Consider the following 20,984-nt stretch of genomic DNA (forward strand, 5'->3'; position numbering starts at 1 on the left):
TGCAATTAAAAAGACCTATAATTCCCAAATTAAAAGATAGAATTTTCCCGATGTTTGATATTATTACGCTAATTTTCCTCATTGGTGTGGTACAGATACTTTTTTCAATTTGGCAAAAAAATTGCTGGTGTATTACTAATTTACTAGTTCAAAAGACTTCATATTGGTTTTCTCAATGTTACAGCAACTGCTAAGCACAGAAGACAAAGGAGTAGTGAAAGGCTCAGCCAAATCAAAGTCCAGCGATGTGAGGGTGACACAGCCTTTCCATGTCCTCGTATTGCAACATGATGGACATTTTAGCTGAAACTAACAAGGGAGAGAACTTTAGATCTGCACCAGCAGTGAGTTGTTGCCCTTAAGCTGTTTAATGTTTTTATTTATTTCTATTATGTCTTACAACTTACATGTTGATTGACTTTAAAACTGTTTTCTAGTGTGAATTTAAACATATTTTAACCATCAAAGATCTGTAAAGGCATGGTAAAATAATATGTGTGTGACTGTGTGTGTGTGTGTTTGCAACGTTGATGAGACATTAATATTATTATTAAATATTAATATTGTTGCCTCCCATTTATTGAAACATATATTAACAATAAAACATATCTAATGGCATTTTAAAAGTAATGTGATTCATAGAATAAGTACAATTAAAAAATATTAAATTTTTAACCAGATGGTTTTCCTTCTTTTTGTTATGCAGCAAAAAATTGGCTAATGGATAAATAAGCTGTGATGTGGAAAAATGGTGCCTAATGCATGTGCTTAAATTGTTGTCACAGATAAGCCTGTGCAGTCCACACAGGCTATTCATGGACAACACTTTCCTCTTAAAGGTATTTTTCATTGAACAAATAATCCTCTTTATGAAAGTCCAGTCTAGTCAGAAAGTACCCTCCCTTATTAGCTTATGTGAATTTCACATGCTAATCTGGGACGAAACTTTCTAACATTAGTGATCCGCATATTGGCTTATGAAAATACATCTCTGAAAATGGAGTAAAGATAATAGATATAAATGTACAGATAAGTATAGCATTAGCCAACACTTTTCTTTTTTTAATACAAAATGGCTTAATTGTATTTATTTTCATGCTATTAAGGACAAGGAACCAATAAAATGCCAGATTAGAAATTCATGTTGTAGAAAACCTTCACAACCTGTCAAGAGGCATAGTTTGTTATAGATTATAAAATAATTTGTTACAATTTCCTATCACACACTGTGTTGTTGTTGTTTTCAGCAGAGCACCAGCATTGATATCGAGTTGGCCCAGCAACCCCACAAGTCCCGCCTGCAGGAGCCCCAGTCCAGAACAACCCTTCCCCTCCCCTGACTTCTTACTCCTCCCCCTTGATCTCCTGACTCAAAACGTCAGCATCGTTGAACAACTCCGTTCTGCAGGAAATTCTGAGCATGATTCTGCTCTGAACAAACGCAATGCCCATGTCAACTTGTCCACACATAAGCCTGGGTAGTTTTGTTAAGCTAGAGTTCCGCGTGGGCCTGAGAGGAACGAGTTTTACAGACACGAAAAGTTATAGCAGTAGTTATGATAACGCTGACAGTCAGTTGTTGCTGTTGGACATCACAACAAATATCATGAAGAATAAAAAGTTCAATAACGTGTTCCAATCTTTATGGGACAAACAGAAATTGAACGGGAAAAAATCAAGGAACAATAAAAGCGTAAGCTTTCCTAGTGGGATACTTCTGCTGTTGATAGTTAGGACAACAGTAGGGTTACGGACTGCCCCAGATTGTCCTCTCAGCGGCCAAAATATCATAATAGAACGGACTTTTGGCAATGTTACTGACAAAGAAAGGCAGTAATGACTTGGTTGTGAATACCCAGAGCACGATACATCCATGCTGACACAGAAAGGCAGGAATGACTTGGTTGTGAAAACCCAGAGCACGCTACATCCATATTGACAAAGAAAGGCAGTAATGACTTGGTTGTGAACACCCAGAGCATGATATATCCATGCTGACATAGAAAGGCAGTAATGACTTGGTTGTGAAATCCCAGAGCACGATACATCCATGGGGTGTGCATCAGACACGAATTCTGCATATTATTGTAAACAAGTTGCTAAAAGTGAACACGTCTGATTTTGTTATGAGCACTTCCCACTCAGAGTCCAAAGGTCCTCGCATTGAATCGATGCAAAAGAAGACTTTGAAAAATGACAGCAGTTGTGTTGTGTGCTCCAGTAATCCTTTCAACTCTCAACCTGAAGTTTATCAAAACTCAAACTCAGCCCTTTGCAACATCACACCTTGCAACACAGTGTACTTTACCATGAATGTTTCGCGGTTTAAAACACCAACATTTCAACTTAAAGTTTGTGCGCGTAACATATTGATACATTGCTATTCTGAGTTCTAATTGTAATATCCTAAATATCAATAATAGATTAAATGTTTGGCATTAAAAAAACAGGTGTGTAAAGTAATTTGTTACAGTGCATATTCATTTGTCACTAAAAAAATCAGGGTTTAGTTTGCTTGTCATTTCCTTTTTAGCAAACATTATTAGACAACAAAACGAACGTCGTTAAAGTGAAAGTCCAAGACAATTCCAACCCAGTTTGGGCACAAATACAACAACTAATTAAAAAAATTCAGTTTGTCTTGAGTCAGCCTACATGTAGCAAGCCTCTTATAAACATCCCCCAAGTTGGCTACATCAACGCTTCCAACAGCGCAGCTGGGCATCAATACATTGTTCCGAACGAGTCGCTCGAACTGAAACGATCTGATCCAACAGAGAGCAGGCTGTTCGTGACTCGTCTGTTAATATGACTGACCTCGATTGCTTTCCAATAATGTGAGCCTTACTCCAGATTAGCTGTCTGCGATTGACGCAATTCAACAACAGTTGTCAGGAATTTCCTGCTTCGGGATGTCGATTTGGCGTTGGGGCTTTATCTCTGTCTTTGGCCTGGTCGCAGCAGAAGCAGCAACAAGAACAACAATTAGTATAAGAGACGTGATCTGGGATATGGGGCTTCATGTACGTGCTGAATATCCTGTGCAGACTGCACATACATTAAGTCCTATTAAATTGTCATCCCAGATTAGCCTGTGCAGACTGCACATACATTAAGTCCTATTAAAGTGTCATCTCAGATTAGCCTGTGCAGACTGCACATACATTAAGACCCATTAAAGTGTCATCCCAGATTAGCCTGTGCAGACTGCACATACATTAATCCCATTAAAATGTTATCCCAGATAAGCCTGTGCAGACTGCACATACATTAAGTTCTATTAAAGTGTCATCCCAGAATATCCTGTGCAGACTGCACATACATTAAGTCCTATTAAAGTGTCATCTCAGATTAGCCTGTGCAGACTGCACATACATTAAGACCTATTAAAGTGTCATCCCAGATTAGCCTGTGCAGACTGCACATACATTATGTCCTATTAAAGTGTCATCCCAGATTAGCCTGAGCAGACTGCACATACATTAAGTCCTATAAAAGTGTCATCCCAGATTAGCCTGTGCAGACTGCACATACATTAAGTCCTATGAAAGTGTCATCCCAGATTAGCCTGTGAAGACTGCACATACATTAAGCCCTATTAAAGTGTCATCCCAGATTAGCCTTTGCAGACTGCACATACATTAAGTCCCATTAAAATGTTATCCCAGATTAGCCTGTGCAGACTGCACATACATTAAGCCCTATTTTCCCAGAATGAGGCTCATATACTTCACTTAACATCAGTATTTTATGTGCCTGAAAAGTTCCTAGCATCAAATGGGAATTATGTGCTTTTAAATTGATCACACATAGTAAATAAAATGCAAATAGCACTTGATCTGATATCAATTTTAATCATAGAAGGTCAGGGCATTAAGTTTTGTATATTTTCGACCGAAATTCAGCCCCTGAACCAAAAGTTTATCCTTGCAGAAAAATCTGCTTTAATAGAATTGTTAATTTATATTTAATTTTAGTAAAATAATTATGTAAAAGCCTTCAGCTCATTTTAAAATTATTTTCTTCATTTATTTTCAATATTTATTTAAATTCTTAGATTTTGTTTTAAGAGCCTGTTCCTACAGGAACCCATGCAATCATAGATCGGTACCTAGCTGAACAACAGGCTATCTGGTCAGCTGGGCCCAGACGCCCAGTGACACTTCCTGGCCCAGGACCTTGGGGCAAATGCTCAACTAGTCCTACCCGCAGGGAGGAGCCACACTGAACCTGGGGCTCAATACTTTCTTGGCCAGGGGCCAAGATAACCTCGTCAATAAGGTAGGTTGGTAATGTAATTAATCATTTATAATGTGCAGTGTTTCACTCCAAATTTCAATTTAAACAGTTTGGGTATGTTTAATATTAATATAACTCTATCATGGCTGCTAACTAAAACAAATCATTTTTGTAAGTGTTAAATATTTATAATAGCCGCCATTTGTATTGCCTTGAAAGGGCTCAGTGGGGGGCATACACATGTGTCCTTGTCTGTAATTCTCCCCGTCCTTCCTTTCATCCTTCCTTATGTCCATCCCACCTTTTCAGTGTTGCACGTAACTTAATAAATATTGGTTCCAGAGGGGCACAAAATGTTTGTATCAAGTGTACAATATATAGAAGGTTATGTTTGTATCAAGTGTTTAGTTTATATCCCATTTGTATCAAGATCCTTCAAACATAATTTATTTCTTAAATATTTTTTTACTCAAATAACATTGATTGACTTCTATTATAACTGATGCCATTTCAGAATGCATTGAATTATTTGGTTACAGGGACACATTCCTGGGATGCCCTAAGGTCTTTCTATCTGTTCACAGAGGTCTTATACTCACAAGTTCAAGCCCAGTGAGCGATGTTCACATTATCAAACTCTGCATCTCAATAGGTAAGTCACCTTGCCATTGCAAAAGGGGCCACTGTGGCAAAGCATTCAGGAGACCCAGTTGTAATAGCCTTAACCTTTTGATGCAATAAAGCTTTCACAAATACCCAATAGGTAAAACCCAATACAAACTGGGGTTTCTGCTCTTCAATTAATTTACCAGTTTATCTAATCTAAGTTTAAGGGTTCAGCCACAAACTACTGTATCTTATAAAGAAATGTGAAGAAAATGCAAAAGTTTCAAGCTAAACCCTCAAATTTGCATTTTAAATTTAACATCTAGAGTTATATTAAAACTCATAACCACAACAACAACAACAACAGCAAACAAGCAGGTACCAACATATCTGACTCTTTCACTCTTTACAAAATCAGGTTCCATATCAACTTTTAATATGGTTCTTAAACTAACATTTAATTACAAAGAGGGATCCGTGATGTTCAAACCTTTTAGTTTAGGGGGGTAAACAGGAGTGAACTTGTCGGTCTGTCTGTCGGTTTGTCTGTCGGTCTGTTAGTGGGTCGGTCGGTATTAAGTATCCTCTCTCTTATACAAGTTGTTGTCATCCAATCTTCACCAAACTTGGTCAGAAGTTGTATCTAGATGATCTCTAGGCCAAGTTTGAACATGGGCCATGCAGGCGAAAAACAAGGTCACGGGGTAAATAAGTGCGTTTTAAACATTCAGTTTGGAGTCCGCTCTCTATTTCGATTACTTATCATCCGCTCTTCACCATACTTGGTCAGACGTTTTATATAGATGATCTCTAGGCCATGATCAAACATGGACCATGCCGGTCTAAACACTAGGTCATGGGGTCACATAATGCGTTTTAAACATTCAGTTTGGTCTCCGCTCTCCATTTTTTGCACTCTTGAATAAACTTGGGCAGAAGTTTTATTTAGATGATCTCTAGGCCATATTCGAACATGGGCCATGCCGTGCTAAAAACTAGGTCACGGGGTCATGGGTGCGTTTTACACATTCAGCATGGTGTTCCCTATTTCAAGTTATTTTCATCCGCTCTGGTGTTCCCTATTTCAAGTTATTTTCATCCGCTCTTCAGGTGGGGGTGTTCGTCACGTCTGTGACAAAGCTCTAGTTTTTTTAAGTTAATATCTTTTTGAGAGAGTATTAATTGTGTTGCCATGGTTGGACCCGCATTTTTATACTTGATAATTTTTATGAAATGCTAGTTAATTCTTAAAAATAGTTGTCTTAATTGACACATGACATACTAAATTGCAGAAACCCGGATATCAAAGCGTTGAGCTTGTTCTTGAAGCATTTGCACCAGCAACAGTCATCATCTCGAGTTACTGGCATCTCTATGGTGTGGAACCCTCCGTCTATGAACATCATAACAGCACATGAACCAGTGGCAGTCATCATCTCAAGATTCTGGTATATCCATGGTGCAGGACCCTCGGTCTGTAAAGATCATGCAGAGCGAACCTCAGGTGAGTGTTCAAGATGTGTGCATGTTTTTAGCATGCCCCAAAGTTCACAGATGTGTAGGACTGGTGCATGTAGATTTACCTGTGTCCGTCCAGATGTACTTCCAGCTGTTGAATTTTTATGTCAAGTCTAAACTCAAAAGTATTGCTTCTAGTGTGATTAAAACAAAGATATTTGCCAAACTGTGAACTTGACTACTTGTGTATTTTGGTTCTTTTTTTTTACATAAGTGGAATTTTGAGACAAAGGTAAAATGTGTGTGCATGGTGGCAAACCCTTTTTACTACTTCTCAAAAGATATTTGGGTCCAACGGCAAAATGTATCTTCATCAAATCCTAATCCAAATTGTTTGGTTATAAAATGGTCATACTTCAAAATAAATATGTATTATCAATTATTACTATGCCCCCCTTTGAAGAAGAGGGGGTATATTGCTTTGCACATGTCGGTCTGTCAGTCGGTCGGTCCACCAGGTGGTTTCCGGATGATAGCTCAAGAACGCTTGGGCCTAGGAGTATGAAACTTCATAGGTACATTGATCATGACTTGCAGATGACCCCTATTGATTTTGAGGTCACTAGGTCAAAGGTCAAGGTCACGGTGACCCGAAATAGTAAAATGGTTTCCGGATGATAACTCAAGAACGCTTAGGCCTAGGATCATGAAACTTCATAGGTAGATTGATCATGACTCGCAGATGACCCCTATTGATTTTCAGGTCACTAGGTCAAAAGTCAAGGTCACAGTGATTCAAAATAGTAAAATGGTTTCCGGATGATAACTCGAGAACGCTTAGGCCTAGGATCATGAAACTTGAAAGGTAGATTGATCATGACTCGCAGATGACCCTTATTAATTTTCAGGTCACTAGGTCAAAGGTCAAGGTCACAGTGACCCGAAATAGTAAAATGGTTTCCGGATGATAACTCAAGAACGCTCATGCCTAGGATCATGAAACTTCATAGGTACATTAATCATGACTAGCAGATGACCCCTATTGATTTTCAGGTCACTAGGTCAAGGGTCAAGGTCACGGTGACCCGAAATGGTAAAATGGTTTCTGGATGTTAACTCAAGAACGCTTATGCCTAGGATCATGAAACTTCGTAGGTAGCTTGATAATAGCTGGCAGATGAACCCTATTTATTTTCAGGTCACTATATCAAAGGTCAAGGTAACGGTGACCCGAAATAGTAAAATGGTTTCCGGATGGTTACTCAAGAACGCTAATGGCTACGATCATGAAACTTCATAGGTACATTGATCATGACTCGCAGATGACCCCTATTGATTTTCAGGTCACTAGGTCAAAGGTCAAGGTGACAGTGACAAAAAACATATTTACAAAATGGCTGTCACTACAACTGAGAGCCCATATGGGGGGCATGCATGTTTTACAAACAGCCCTTGTTTTATAAATAGTCTCAGGACCATGATTTCCTCTATGGATTCAAATCAGATTAGTTGTAAAACCTTGAAATATCAAGCCATGTGCTTGTTCTTGTGTTTTTTTCATCGGTATCAAAAATAAAATAAAATACTGGCATTTACAGTAACAAGTATTTCTTGTTTTCAGATGCCATTTGACGAAATCAAACCATCCAATCAAAAACACAGCCTGTTGCAGCAGTTGTTACCATATTGACCCGAGTCAAACCTAAGAAGTCCATAGATAAATACTTTTTTAGATGTGCTAGTCTCTACGTACCTACTGGTTTGTTCAGCACTTACTCTTTGAATTGTATGACGGGTGAAAATGAATGACCTTGTTCAGTTTGAAATGGCAGAATGACACATCACAACAATTCAAGTGGAAAGCCGGAAAGTCATGTCAACAGCCACATTTTGTATGTGTAACAGCCAAGTTGTTATCAAATAAAATGAAAAGTTTACATTTTATTTTTTATGTGACCAATGTTTCATTGGTATTATGATGCTGTCAGTGTCTTTATGTTGACAGTTTTGGTTAAATATAGCATGTTAAGTTTTTTTTTAAAGCACACATATTGCATTTATATCCAATGTCTTTGTCTGTATAATGAATTTTTCACTACATATTTTGATAATGGTAAATGTATGGGAAAAACAATTTTATCATAGGTATTCTAAGATTGTCAAGTCTGTTTAAATGATGCTGGTAACTTTGACAAAATTGAAAAAAAGGAGTATGTTCATGTTATAAGATATGTTTCAGTTTTCTGTTTTTACCCATAATATAGATAAGCTTATTTAATGAATTGTTCACAAAGTTTTATAACTTTTACGCTTCAGCTTTTTCTGTCTATTTATCCTGCCGAAAACAATACTAGTCAATTTGCTCATTGGGGTCGGTATTCGATCATGAATCTTGTTTAGTAGCATACTATTTCATTGGAATAATAATAATAATAATAATAATACATTCTAGGAAAAAATATTTAATCTACCTAAAATTATTGATTCTGTAAATACCACTTTGTTGATTTCAATGGATATTGTTTGTAAAATTAATATAGTATGACTTTTGCGTGTTTGGGAAAGCTTTTTATGAAACTGAGAATTAAGAAAACAAAAAAATAAATAAGAGTTTTATGAAAATTGGCAAAAATTATTATTGTTAATTTATGTTGTTAGATCATAGACGTGTATGCTCACAATTATTAAACTTTGTTTTTGGACACAATTGTTTATTATGCTTTATGTTTGTTTATGCACATGAAGACGACCAGAGTGTATCCTCTTTAATAAGTGAGCAACTTAATCAACATAAGACATAAAACAACTGTAGAACAATTGTATTTTAAACGTAAATTATTCTTGTATTGTTGCCATTTGTATAAGATAAACTAAATGTTTACCTAAGTTTGTAAAAACCTTTGTAAAAAATCATTTCCTGTGTGAATGCTCATATATATATTAAACTGTTAAAAATAATTCACAGTACCAGAAAAAATATTCAATTACACATTAAGGGAAAGTGTTGTCATATGCTAACAATTGTAAAAAATTGCAATTGTCTCTATTTGTAATAATAGAGAGCAATATTATTTGCTCAAACAATAAAAACAAAGATGTCTGCTTTGTAAATTAATAATTGTGTTTACATCTCAACATAACACGTAAATACATTAAAGTCTAAAAGGATTTTTTGGAATAAACACTTAAATAAATATATGTGCATTAATACGCTGATAATAAAATTTTACATTCCATTTAGTTTTGTAACAGTGCAATTGACCTTTCACGTTGAACATCCCACACTTGCTGTCAGTGCAGTGCCTTCATTTTCAGGGTCATTTTTATGCTCCTGGTAGGGTGGCATATAGCAGTTGAACTGTCCGCAGTATGTCAGTCTGTCCATTTGTCCGGAAAAAAAATCTTTAACATTGGCCATTACTTTTTAAATATTGAAGATAGCAACTTGATATTCGCCATGCATGTGCATCTCATGGAGCTGCACATTTTGAGTGGTGAAAGGTGAAGGTCAAAGTCATCCTTCAAGGTCAAATGTCAAATATATGGTGTCTGTCCGTCCGTCTGTCCAATAACTTTAACATTGGCCATAACTTTTTCAATATTGTAGGTAGCAACTTGATAATTTGGCATCCATGTGTATCTCATGGAGCTGAACATTTTGAGTGGTAAAAAGTGAAGGTCAAGGATATCCTTCAAGGTCAAAGGTCAAATTTTTTTAATTCAAAGCGGCGTTTCCATGATGATGCACATTGTGAGTGGTGTAAGTTCAAGGTCATCGGTCAAGGTCATACTTCAAGGTCAAAGGTCAAAAAAATAATTCAAAGCGGCTTTCTAATGAAGCTGCACATTGTGAGTGGTGGAAGGTCAAGGTCATCCGTCAAGGTCAAGGTCATCTTTCAAGGTCAAAGATGAAAAAATAATTAATTCAAAGCGGCGTTCTCATGAAGTTGCACAATTTGAGTGATGGATTGTCAAGGTCAAGGTCAACCTTTAATGTCAAAGGTCAAAAAAAATCAAAGTGGCGCAATAGGGGGCATACTGTGTTTCTGACGAACACATATATTGTGTGTAAATATCCCACTGTTTAAGTTCAGAAAATGTTTTAAGACCAGATTTCCTTAAACTTGGGGTTGTTATTATTTTACTTTTATTGAATGCATGAAACATTTGTGTTCTGTTGTTGAATAGCTAAACATAGCTTGATGTTTGTAAATTGTGTGACAAATGTTGATCAAATTGATACATAGAAAAAAACACAATCTTCGTTAACGTGTATGTGTTAATTACCACACACAAATATAAGTATTTGGTAACAATATAACTATTGTGCTTTATTCGAAATACAGTATGAAATGCAATTTTAAAATCATGCTTTTATATGTTCATCTTCTCCAAATAAGCATTTTGAAAAAGCAAATATTATATCTCTATGGAAAGTATCCGTAGGCCCCATGCAATCGCTTGTGTGCCTCAAATTGATCAGGGTCTTTCTAAATTATTTCATGATTGTTTATCACTGTCTGAATTGTGTAAATAGCTTCAACATCGTGAGATAACTGTTAAGAGGATTTCAATATTAAAAGTTAAAACAGTATCTTAACTCTTACCGTACATCTGTTGCATTTATTTTAACATGTTTATATGTTGTTCCTCACTGAGTTTTATTTTGTCTATAATCTTGCGTACTTTAATTGTGTTTTTTAAGACAAACATCATGATACTGATTATGTTGTTTTTGTCCAACATTTCTATGTATACAAGTTGTATGTAAATAATTAAATATGTTTATGTTGATGATATGTATTTCCCGATCTAAGTTTGATGTTGAACTCTCAATAAACGACATGTTTTGCCAATTAAATCCCGAATGATTGTCTTGTCACTTATATATATAACTTTCCTCTATTGAACCTGGGGAGCTCATTTTGTTTTATTTTGACTGTCATTCCGTCCGTTTGTCCTCCAGCACACTTTTATCTCATGCATAATTTACCATATCATTCATTGACAACAATACAAAATATAAAATCTCCATAGGAATAATGAAACTCCGGAGGCGGTATCCGAAAAAAAAACAGTACTTACACCCGCTTATCTCTTACCTAAGACAAGCGAATAATTGCCTATACGAACCAGAGCAATTCCAACGACATACCATGAACCATTAACATAATTAATACTAAAACACGGTCTTGGAAATGTCTATATCAATGTGGGATTTCCATTGTTTTTAAGTTTATTCATGTAACTACATGTAAAATATAACAGTAAACAAATGAGGAATGTATGGGAAAACACTGTCATGCCAAGATGTAAGCTTTCAGTATATAAATACCTTAATGCTGCTTAATATATGCTTTTTATTGTACTTTTGGTGAAATAACTCGCTTAATAATGGTTATTAAATGAATATGTTAAATTAGTAGGAACGTACTTAAAACTATACTCATTCAATTCTAATAATATTTGATTTAATACTGTCTATAGTACACTTGCTATACAGGTAAAACTAAATAAGTTAACAACGTTGAAAATTAAGAGGGCAGCTACCACAACTTACGAATATCTTTAAAAAAATCTAATTACAAGGATTATTATTGTTCAACAAAAAGGTCTGTTTAGGCTGTATTATACATTTTCTAACACGGTTTTATGCTATTTGTATATGACCCGAAACCTACCCGCAAATACATAACATCAATGTAAACTGCCTTATTTATTTTCAAGTGTAAGCACACAAACTAAATATATTCTAAATTGAATTCATTTTAATAAGCCACTTAAAATGAACATGGACCGTGTTTCAGACTGCACCAATTTGTATTTTGCATTGACAAAACACACATGCAAAATCTTCTAATCTCACGTAGAGCCATCAGATATAACTTTGAGGAGACTTAAGATAGCAAAACATTGACACCAGTTGCAGAAAGATAAGCATAATATGTCGAACTGACTTCTTACAACACAACATCTGTATTGACTTTGGCAGTTTGTATAGGACCATATGATCACTTCCGGATGAAATAATGGGCTTAATAATGTTGAATATAGGCTCATCGAACTTCATGTATAGCGATTTTGTATTTAAAGGGACTTTTACAACTTTGTGGTATACATGTAGGTTGAAACATATTTAACCCTTTCCCACTCAGAGCCAAAGTGGAAATGGCTACGTGCAAACGGCATAAAACCAGAAAAGTCTGCGAGTAACTCGCGTTCTGTTCAGGTTTTATGCTATTTGCTGCTCATAAGTATTTAAGGTTTGGAGATGAAGCCTTAAAAACTTGAATCTAGTGAGAAAGGTCTTAAATTAAATGTAACTTTCTAAAGGATTAAAAATGCGTGAAAATACGTTTCTAAGGGGTAAAGGGTTAAAAGGACACTGTAAATCAGATAGCGCAATAACACAATAGACACATGATCATAATGAACAAACATATGCGTGTATGAGAAATAATAATAATAAATTGATAAAACAAGAAAGAGTAACACGGCAAAGTATTTGGAAATTTTGAAAGGCTTCTGTTTGTTTATGTAATGAATACAATGTTTGATTTTTTGTAAAAATTCGGATGAACAAGCTCTTACAGTGACAGTCTGTTTTAATCCAAAGGTAAGGGGCTCAAGCCCAGGTAGGGATAACGATTGTGTCTGTGTTTTTGTTAAATTTAAATTTGTTGTTTTTTAGCTCCACTGGCGAATGCCCAGAGGGGCTTATGTCATGGTCGTGTGTCCGTCATGCGTGCGTCCATGCGTTAACTTTTCCTTTAAACATCTTCTCCTAAACTACTGGTCCAATTCTGATGAAATTTCTCAGGAATGTTCCTGGGATGAACCTCTATAAAATTTGTTCAAATTATGCCCCTGAGGTCAAATTTTACCCTGCCCCGGGGGTCAAAAAATTGAAAATTTGCTTTTATAAGGCCTATTTTGTGAAAACTTTCAAATCTTTCGTCCATAACCATTGGGCTTAGGGCTCTCAAATTTGGTATGTAGAGACATCTTATAGTCCTCTACTTAATTTGTTCAAATTATGCCCATGGGGTCAAATTTGACCCTGTCCCGGGGGTTTTAAAATTAAACATATGCTTATATTGGGTCTATTTTGTGAAAACTTTACACATCTTATCGTCCATAACCATTGGGCCTAGGGCTATCAAATTTGATGTGTAGTGACATCATATAGTCCTCTACCAAGTTTGTTCAAATTATGCCCCTTGGGTCAAGTTTGATTCTGCCCCGAGGGTCACAAAATTGAACATATGCTTATATAAGGCCTATTTTGTGAAAACTTTAAAAATCTTCTTGTTCATAACCGTATGGCATAGGGCTACCAAATCTGGTATGTAGTGATATGTAATAGTTCTCTTCTTAGTTTGTTCAAATTATGCCCCTGGGGTAAAATTTGAAACTGCCCCGGGAGTCACAAAATTGAATATATGCTTATATTAAGGGCTTATTTTGTAAAAACTTTAAAATTCTTGTCCATAACCATTGGGCCTAGGGCTACCAGATTTGGTATGTAGTGACATCTTATAGTCATCTACCAAGTTTGTTCAAATTATGCCCTTGGGGTCACATATGACCCTGCCCTTGGGGTCACAAAATTGAACATACGCTTATATGGGGCCTATTTTGTGAAAACTTTAAAAATCTTTCTGTCCATATCCATTGGGCCTAGGGCTATCAAGTTAGGTATGTAGTGACATCTAATAGTCCTCTACAAAAAAAAATCAAATTTTATTCCTGGGGTCAAATTTGACCCTGCCCCGGGGGGTCACAAAATTGAACATATGCCTATATAAGGCCTATTTTGTGAAAATTTCAAAACTTCTTGTCCATAACCATCCGGCCTAGGGCTATAAAATTTGGTATGTAGTGACATTGTATAGTCCTCTACTTAGTTTGTTCAAATATACCCCAGGGGTCAAATTTTACCCTGCCCTGGGGGTTACAAAATCTTCTTGTGAAACTTCAAAAACTTCTGTCCTTAGCCATAAGGCATAGGGCTACCAAATTTGGAATGTAGTGAAATCTAATAGTTGTCTACCAAGTTTGTTCGAATTATGCCCCTTCGGTAAAATTTGACCCTGCCCTGGGTCACCAAATTGAAAATTTGCTAATATAAGGCCTATTTTGTGAAAACTTTAAAAACTTCTTGTCCATAACCATTAGGCCTAGGGCTACCAAATTTGATATGTAGTTACATCTTATAACCCTCTTCCAAATTTGTTCAAATAATGCCTCTGGGGTCAAGTTTGACCCTGCCCCGGGGGGTCATAAAATTGAATAAACGCTTATAAAACGCCTATTTTGTGAAATCTTTAAAAATCTTATTGTCGAAAACCATTCGGACAATGGCTACCAAATATGGTATGCAGTAACATCTTATAGTTCTTTACCAAGTTTGTTCAAATTATTCTCTTTGGGTCAAATTTGACACTAACCTGCGGGTCAAAAATCAAACATTATAGTACCTAGGGCTACCACATGTTGTATGTAATGAGGTATAGTAGTCCTTTACAAAGTTTGCTCAAATTATGCCCCTGGGGTTAAATTTGACTCAGCCCAGGGGGTCACAAAAGTGTACATGTTCTTAAATAGGGCCTATTTTTAAGTATTTGCACATGCCGAGAATATTTGTTTCAGCCTTTTTTCAGTAGTGGAGCGATACAGGGCCATCATGGCCCTCTTGTTTATCATTGTAAAGCTTTAAAAGCAATTCACGCCAAATGTAAAAAATGCAAAATCTATAAACACCCCCGTTTATATTCAAGCATTACAGTTGTCTGCAATATCGTTTTACAAATTGCATGTTTATCTCGTTCTTTATAGAAATGTGCATTTGTCAATATCTTCAAAATCGCAACATTCCTCTTAGGTTAATGTTAAGTATGTATATTTTGCTATATAAATTAATCGTTATCATATACGTTTCAGTTTTTCCAACATGTTTTTACTGTAAATGTAATTTAATTGAATATTTTCTATAGTATTTCGTACAAAAACTGCCATATTTTTTTAAGCCAGCGCACATTATACTAATTATAGGATAGGGTCAACCACTACTGTAATCATTGTTTGTTTGTAGATGTATATAATGATACTGTGTCTATATATATGTACACATGTTGAATCAAGTGTTTTATTCCATTATCGTAAATGAACACGGCTATCCCTGAAGTTCAAATATTGTTGTATGTTGACTATTTGTTACCAGCACAATACAAAAAATATGTTTCATGTTCTTATTTCTATATTATAGTTGTTTACTAAAAATCCCCCCCCCCCCCCACTAAATTCCGAGACGCATACATTTTGTTCGTATGTCAGACAGTTCGCTATCATACTTTAATTCAGTTTAAAATCATGAGAATCATTAGTTACAGAGCTTTCATATATCATATGGTGGTGTGTCTGTATGGGAACAAGACCATGGTTGTTTTGTGCTCAGTAAGTCAATGTCACAAGGGTCACCTTTTTTAGACTTAAATGAAACTTATATACGAACTTTTAGATGGTATTAACGCATCAAGGTGACACGTTGATATGACTTCATATGATTGTTCAGCACCATCAGGCAATGTATTGCGTGAAATATTCCAAAACTTAGTCTGTGGGAGAGTCATTGTATGCTTTCTTTCAGAAGAGTTTGAATCTGTATGAATGTTTTCTAACTTATGGTGACTTCAGTTCTTCCCATGCAAGTTTTAGGAGGACGAATGGGCATGTTGATGTGTATATTAGTCCGTCCGAGCGTCAGATTATTGTGTTGCAGGTAACTTTAAACGTATATTTGCTTAAGTGATGAAATAGTACATACATATTTATCAGCTTTTAATGGTTTTGGGACATACAATTAGTTAAGGCCATCAGTCAACAAAAAAACAAAACAACATTTTGGTCATTTTGTTTTAAAATAAGCGGGGTTATGGACATAATTAAGCAAATAAAATTACCTTTGAACTGTTCATGCATAAGTCAAACATAATTGCTGCTAAAGTGATATAACTTTATAAACATGTTGACCAGCATGTGAACTTATTGCGTTCCAATGTATTGTGTTCACTATTATCGGAGTGAAAACCCAATTAAGCAAAGAGCGCTTTGAACTTGACTCGAAAAGTATAACTTCTTGCGTGAATAAACACAATATTCGTTTTAAAGACTTATTAGTAAACAGTGAAACAAAACAAGGAGGTTATGTGCGTGTTCATTTACTAATATGAGCAAGCATACGTGATCTCGCATTTTTGGCAGTTAACCCTGCCCTCTATGCCACTGAGCCGATCTGATCTACCCCTGGACGCTCCGTTTAAGTATACCAAATAATTCACATAACTCAGAAAGTATTGAGTAAATTCACATACTCTAGTAACTCAGAAAGTATTGAGTGGATTCACATAACTCAGAAAGTATTGACTGGATTCACATAACTCAGAAAGTATTAACTGGATTCACATAACTCAGAAAGTATTGACTTGATTCACATAACTCAGAACATATTGACTGCATTCCCATAACTCAGAAAGTATTGACTGGATTCACATAACTCAGACAGTATTGACTGGATTCACATAACTCAGAAAGTATTGACTGGATTCACATAACTCAGAAAGTATTGACTCGATTCACATTACTCAGAAAGTATTGACTGGATTCACATAACTCAGAAAGTTTTGACTGGATTAAAATAACAGAGAAAGTATTGACTGGATTCACATAACTCAGAAAGTATTGACTGCATTCCCATAACTCAGAAAGTATTTACTGAATTCACATAGCTCAGAAAGTATTGACTGGATTCACATAACTTGGAAAGTATTAACTGGATTCACATAACTCAGAAAGTATTGACTGGATTCACATAACCCAGAAAGTATTGACTGGATTCACATAACTCAGATAGTATTGACTGGATTCACATAACTCAGAAAGTATTGACTGGATTCACATTACTCAGAAAGTATTGACTGGATTCACATAACTCAGAAAGTATTGACTGGATTCACATAACTCAGAAAGTTCTGACTGGATTAAAAAAAACTCAGAAAGTACTGACTGGATTCAAATACAATTACTTCATGAACCTCTCTCTGTGAAAACTGGGTTTAATGCATGTCCGTTAAATTCGACCACATGGATTTTTTCTTTAAAGGAACTTTTTTTTAAATCCAGAAAGGCCGTCTGTTGTTAAACTGTGCAGACTGCACATACTTATCTTGGACGACAATTAGACAAGCACTTAATGTTCCAAATTTGGACCGTTTCCCCAGGCGCACCGCCTGTCAAATCGGTCCAGCATTGGGAAATGTAGTTTCCGATACGAATTATATAAATTAAATCACGTTGTAAAAATGTTTTTTGCATGTGTTACTCCATGTTAAGTGAAAACATATTATCTCTTATATTTGTTATAATTGTTGTGAAATCAAAGTTCGTCTTTTTGTTTTGACAAACGATATGGGACATATAAAACTACCACTGGGTCCTTATGTTTGGGACGGTGGTTTGAATTAATGGCCGGTTATAATTAGCGGTCGTACCAGACGTACACTTTCTTATTTTCTGTTCGTGATTGCATATGTTTGTTTTGCTGTTTTTACACTCGACGCTCAACGCTTTTCCGCCATTGCCTTCGGGAATTTGGTTTTGAGGTTCCGACACAAACATTCAATTTTACGAACATGGTTCTGTTAAAGCGTAATATAATTGACCAAAAACATAATTTGCAAAAATGTAAATATATAGTGCATCCTTGTATTCCTGTGTTGCGCGCAATTATGCAGATTTCAATATACATATTAACAAGGGAAAGCACTTCGCATCAGTGACTTCGTAAGCACACCACGATAGCCTTCCTTACATCAAATGTTCGCTTTTTACAAGCATAAATTATTCACGAAAAACCGGACAGAGGTAAATTTTTGCAAGAATTCGTTGTAACTTTTTCAGATTATATACATTGTTTAATGTTATTTTTTTACCAAAATGTTTAAAACAAAAACAATTTAACAACCAGGTAAAACATCAATAACACAGACTGAAAACTCGACCCTAACTCGTCTTAAGCCCTTAGGGGCCTTCACTCAACCACTACCACCACCATCACTAAAACAGCACCAACACTCTGCAACTATACCACAACGCCCACCAGCAACACTATAGCATCACCACTATAACCACAACAACCATCATATACACCACCCCCACCTGCCCACAGCTAGAACCGCCACAAACTCAATTACCTCCCCCGATACTGATATCACCGCAACAACTACCACCGCATCTCAACAGCCACCACAACGACGTCCACAACAACAACGTCCACCGCTATCACTAAAAACCACCGCGACCATTAACAACACCACTACCACCACCCTCAATAAACACCAGCACAACCATCACCCCCTGTTTTTTTTATCCAAACCACCTCCAGTTTCAATGTTACCACTACAGCAAAAACCACCACGACCGCCCCCTCCCCTCCCCACCACCACGAACACCCCACCAACAACTACTTCGCGCTTTCTAGCATTGCCATAATTAAATGCATTTCTTATGAAATAAATAGTGTTCCCTATGATTTAAACTGATGCTCTTTTCAAACGATTAAATGTAATCTCTGAAACATTGGCTCTTTAACGAGTTACGACTATGACCACCAATCGTCGCTATGTTCTATTTATTGCGAATTGCCTCGAAAACATTATTTTAACAACTCGTATATGTTTTCATTATTCAATACTCATTTATCAGTCTTTAGAAACGCCCGAATGTGATCTGTGACAGATAGCGTAATGCCAACACAGGACAGAGGTTGACAAAGGTTTCCATGGAAACTGATAGCAACACCATAATTAGTGGTACATGATTGATGTGCGTCAATGTGCCCTCTTTCACATACCGGTAATCATGGACTTTGCTTCAACCAGAAACCTTAAAAAATCTCTGACAATTATAACGGAAAAGCGTGATTGAGAACTGTCATTGTTTTGTCAAAATTCAAACCCGACCGTCTTGATAAAGTTAAGATCGATTCTCCAGAAATTAAATTGGTGGCGGATCTACTTGCCGGAAACTCATGGCCGTCACGTTAATAAGGGCTCCCGTCACGTTAATTAGGGCCCCCGTCACGTTAATTAGGGTTCCCGTCATGTTAATTAGGGCACCCGTCACGTTTATTAGGGCTCCCGTCACGTAAATAAGGGCTCCCGTCAAGTGAGCGGAAGCAAATTATTATATATTCGAGAAAACGAAACAATGTGTGTCCACAAATAAAGACAATGAATAATTTCCACGAGTAAAAAACTCTGTCAACCGATCGAAAGTAAATGTTGAATTGGCAAATATTGTTCCTGATGGTACGATATACATGTAGAATAAAATCATTTTGTTATTGGTCAGTTAACTAGAATATCACTTACCTTATTTTTTATTTATCAGACATATTTAAAAATGTTTCTTTTAGTCTTGTGTTTGTAAGCATTCAAACATATTTTAACATCTAATTTTAAAGGGGCCGTCCAACAGATTTTGGCATGTATTGAATCTTGTTATTAAATGTTTTAAATGCTTCATATTGATAAATTTAAACATTTGAACTTTAAATATCCAGTAAAAGACAATACAATTTTTAAAAAAGGAAAAAAGTAACCCTCAACAGGGGTCGAACCACTGACCCCTGAAGTCCTGGAGTAAAAAAAAACTCTCGCCTAGACCACTCGACCATTAATACTCGTTCTTAAAACGGGTGAATTTTGTAGCTATATAAGCAATCCTCGTAGTTTCCACAAATATCGTTTCGCGTCGCACGACGCTGTATCTGATGGACGGCCCCTTTAAGGGCACTTGTTCACGGTTTAGTAAAATGAAGAATTTTTTGTCATGATTCAAAAAAGAACACATATATAATATTTAAACAAGCGAAAGAATACTGATGTCTTAGAAAACTGTTTAATATAGTGTTTCATTATACTCGTGATTCGAAATCGGCAAAATAATAAAATAATAAATCGCTTGTAACGCTTTTACTCGATTATTTAAAGAATGCGTGTAGTCCTAAAATACGGTTTATAATTCGGTAATGAATATAAAAGCCAGCGTATCTCAGTGGTAGCGTATTATCTTTTGCTTACACTGGGCTCGGATTCGAATCCCGGGACAGGAATATTTTATTTGCTCTTTGTACTTGCTGTTGTAATTAGTTATGACTATTAAAAACAGTGTGGTTTTCTAAGTACATGTTTAGTTATTGTAAACATATTACATGCCCATTTTCTAAAAGTTGTACTGTGTAACTCAAAACATTTTATCAACTGTACACGAACAAACCATATTCATTCAATTGAAAGATATTTCTCTGGCGGTCCTCCTCCCATGTGTCGGCGTAGAAATCCCTCAACGGAATTCGCAACTACTGTTTGCTGCATCAATTATTCTAGACTCGTTCCATGCGAAATACCGAATTATTCTCAGCATTAATATCGCTGTCTTCAGGTCGAATGGACAACTGACATATATATAATATCCGTTATACACTAATTTAACCTTGGGACGGATTTCTTTAAGCTCTTTCGCAGACACTTAAGCCCGGCGATTGTATTCAATCACGATGCGATTAAGCCTCGTTCTGGAAAAACGGGGCTTACTGCATGGGCTTAAAGTTTTGTTGAATT

General features: G+C 36.1%; 1 protein-coding gene across 48 annotated transcripts in view; it reads left to right on the forward strand.

Annotated features, from left to right (window-relative positions):
* LOC127850679 (uncharacterized) overlaps nt 1-20,984 on the forward strand; it is a 272,021-nt gene that overhangs the window by 86,710 nt on the left and 164,327 nt on the right. For 46 of the 48 annotated variants that reach the window (XM_052383888.1, XM_052383903.1, XM_052383890.1 and 43 more), the window contains 6 exons: nt 185-344; nt 1,248-3,023; nt 4,071-4,281; nt 4,779-4,891; nt 6,138-6,349; nt 7,925-11,176. The gene's annotated coding sequence lies outside the window, so the exon portion shown is untranslated. Of the gene's footprint in view, nt 1-184; nt 345-1,247; nt 3,024-4,070; nt 4,282-4,778; nt 4,892-6,137; nt 6,350-7,924 lie in introns of those variants that run through there. The other 2 variants (XM_052383885.1, XM_052383883.1) reach the window with 2 other exon arrangements.

Source organism: Dreissena polymorpha, chromosome 11, assembly GCF_020536995.1.
Source record: "Dreissena polymorpha isolate Duluth1 chromosome 11, UMN_Dpol_1.0, whole genome shotgun sequence".
NCBI lineage: Eukaryota > Metazoa > Mollusca > Bivalvia > Myida > Dreissenidae > Dreissena > Dreissena polymorpha.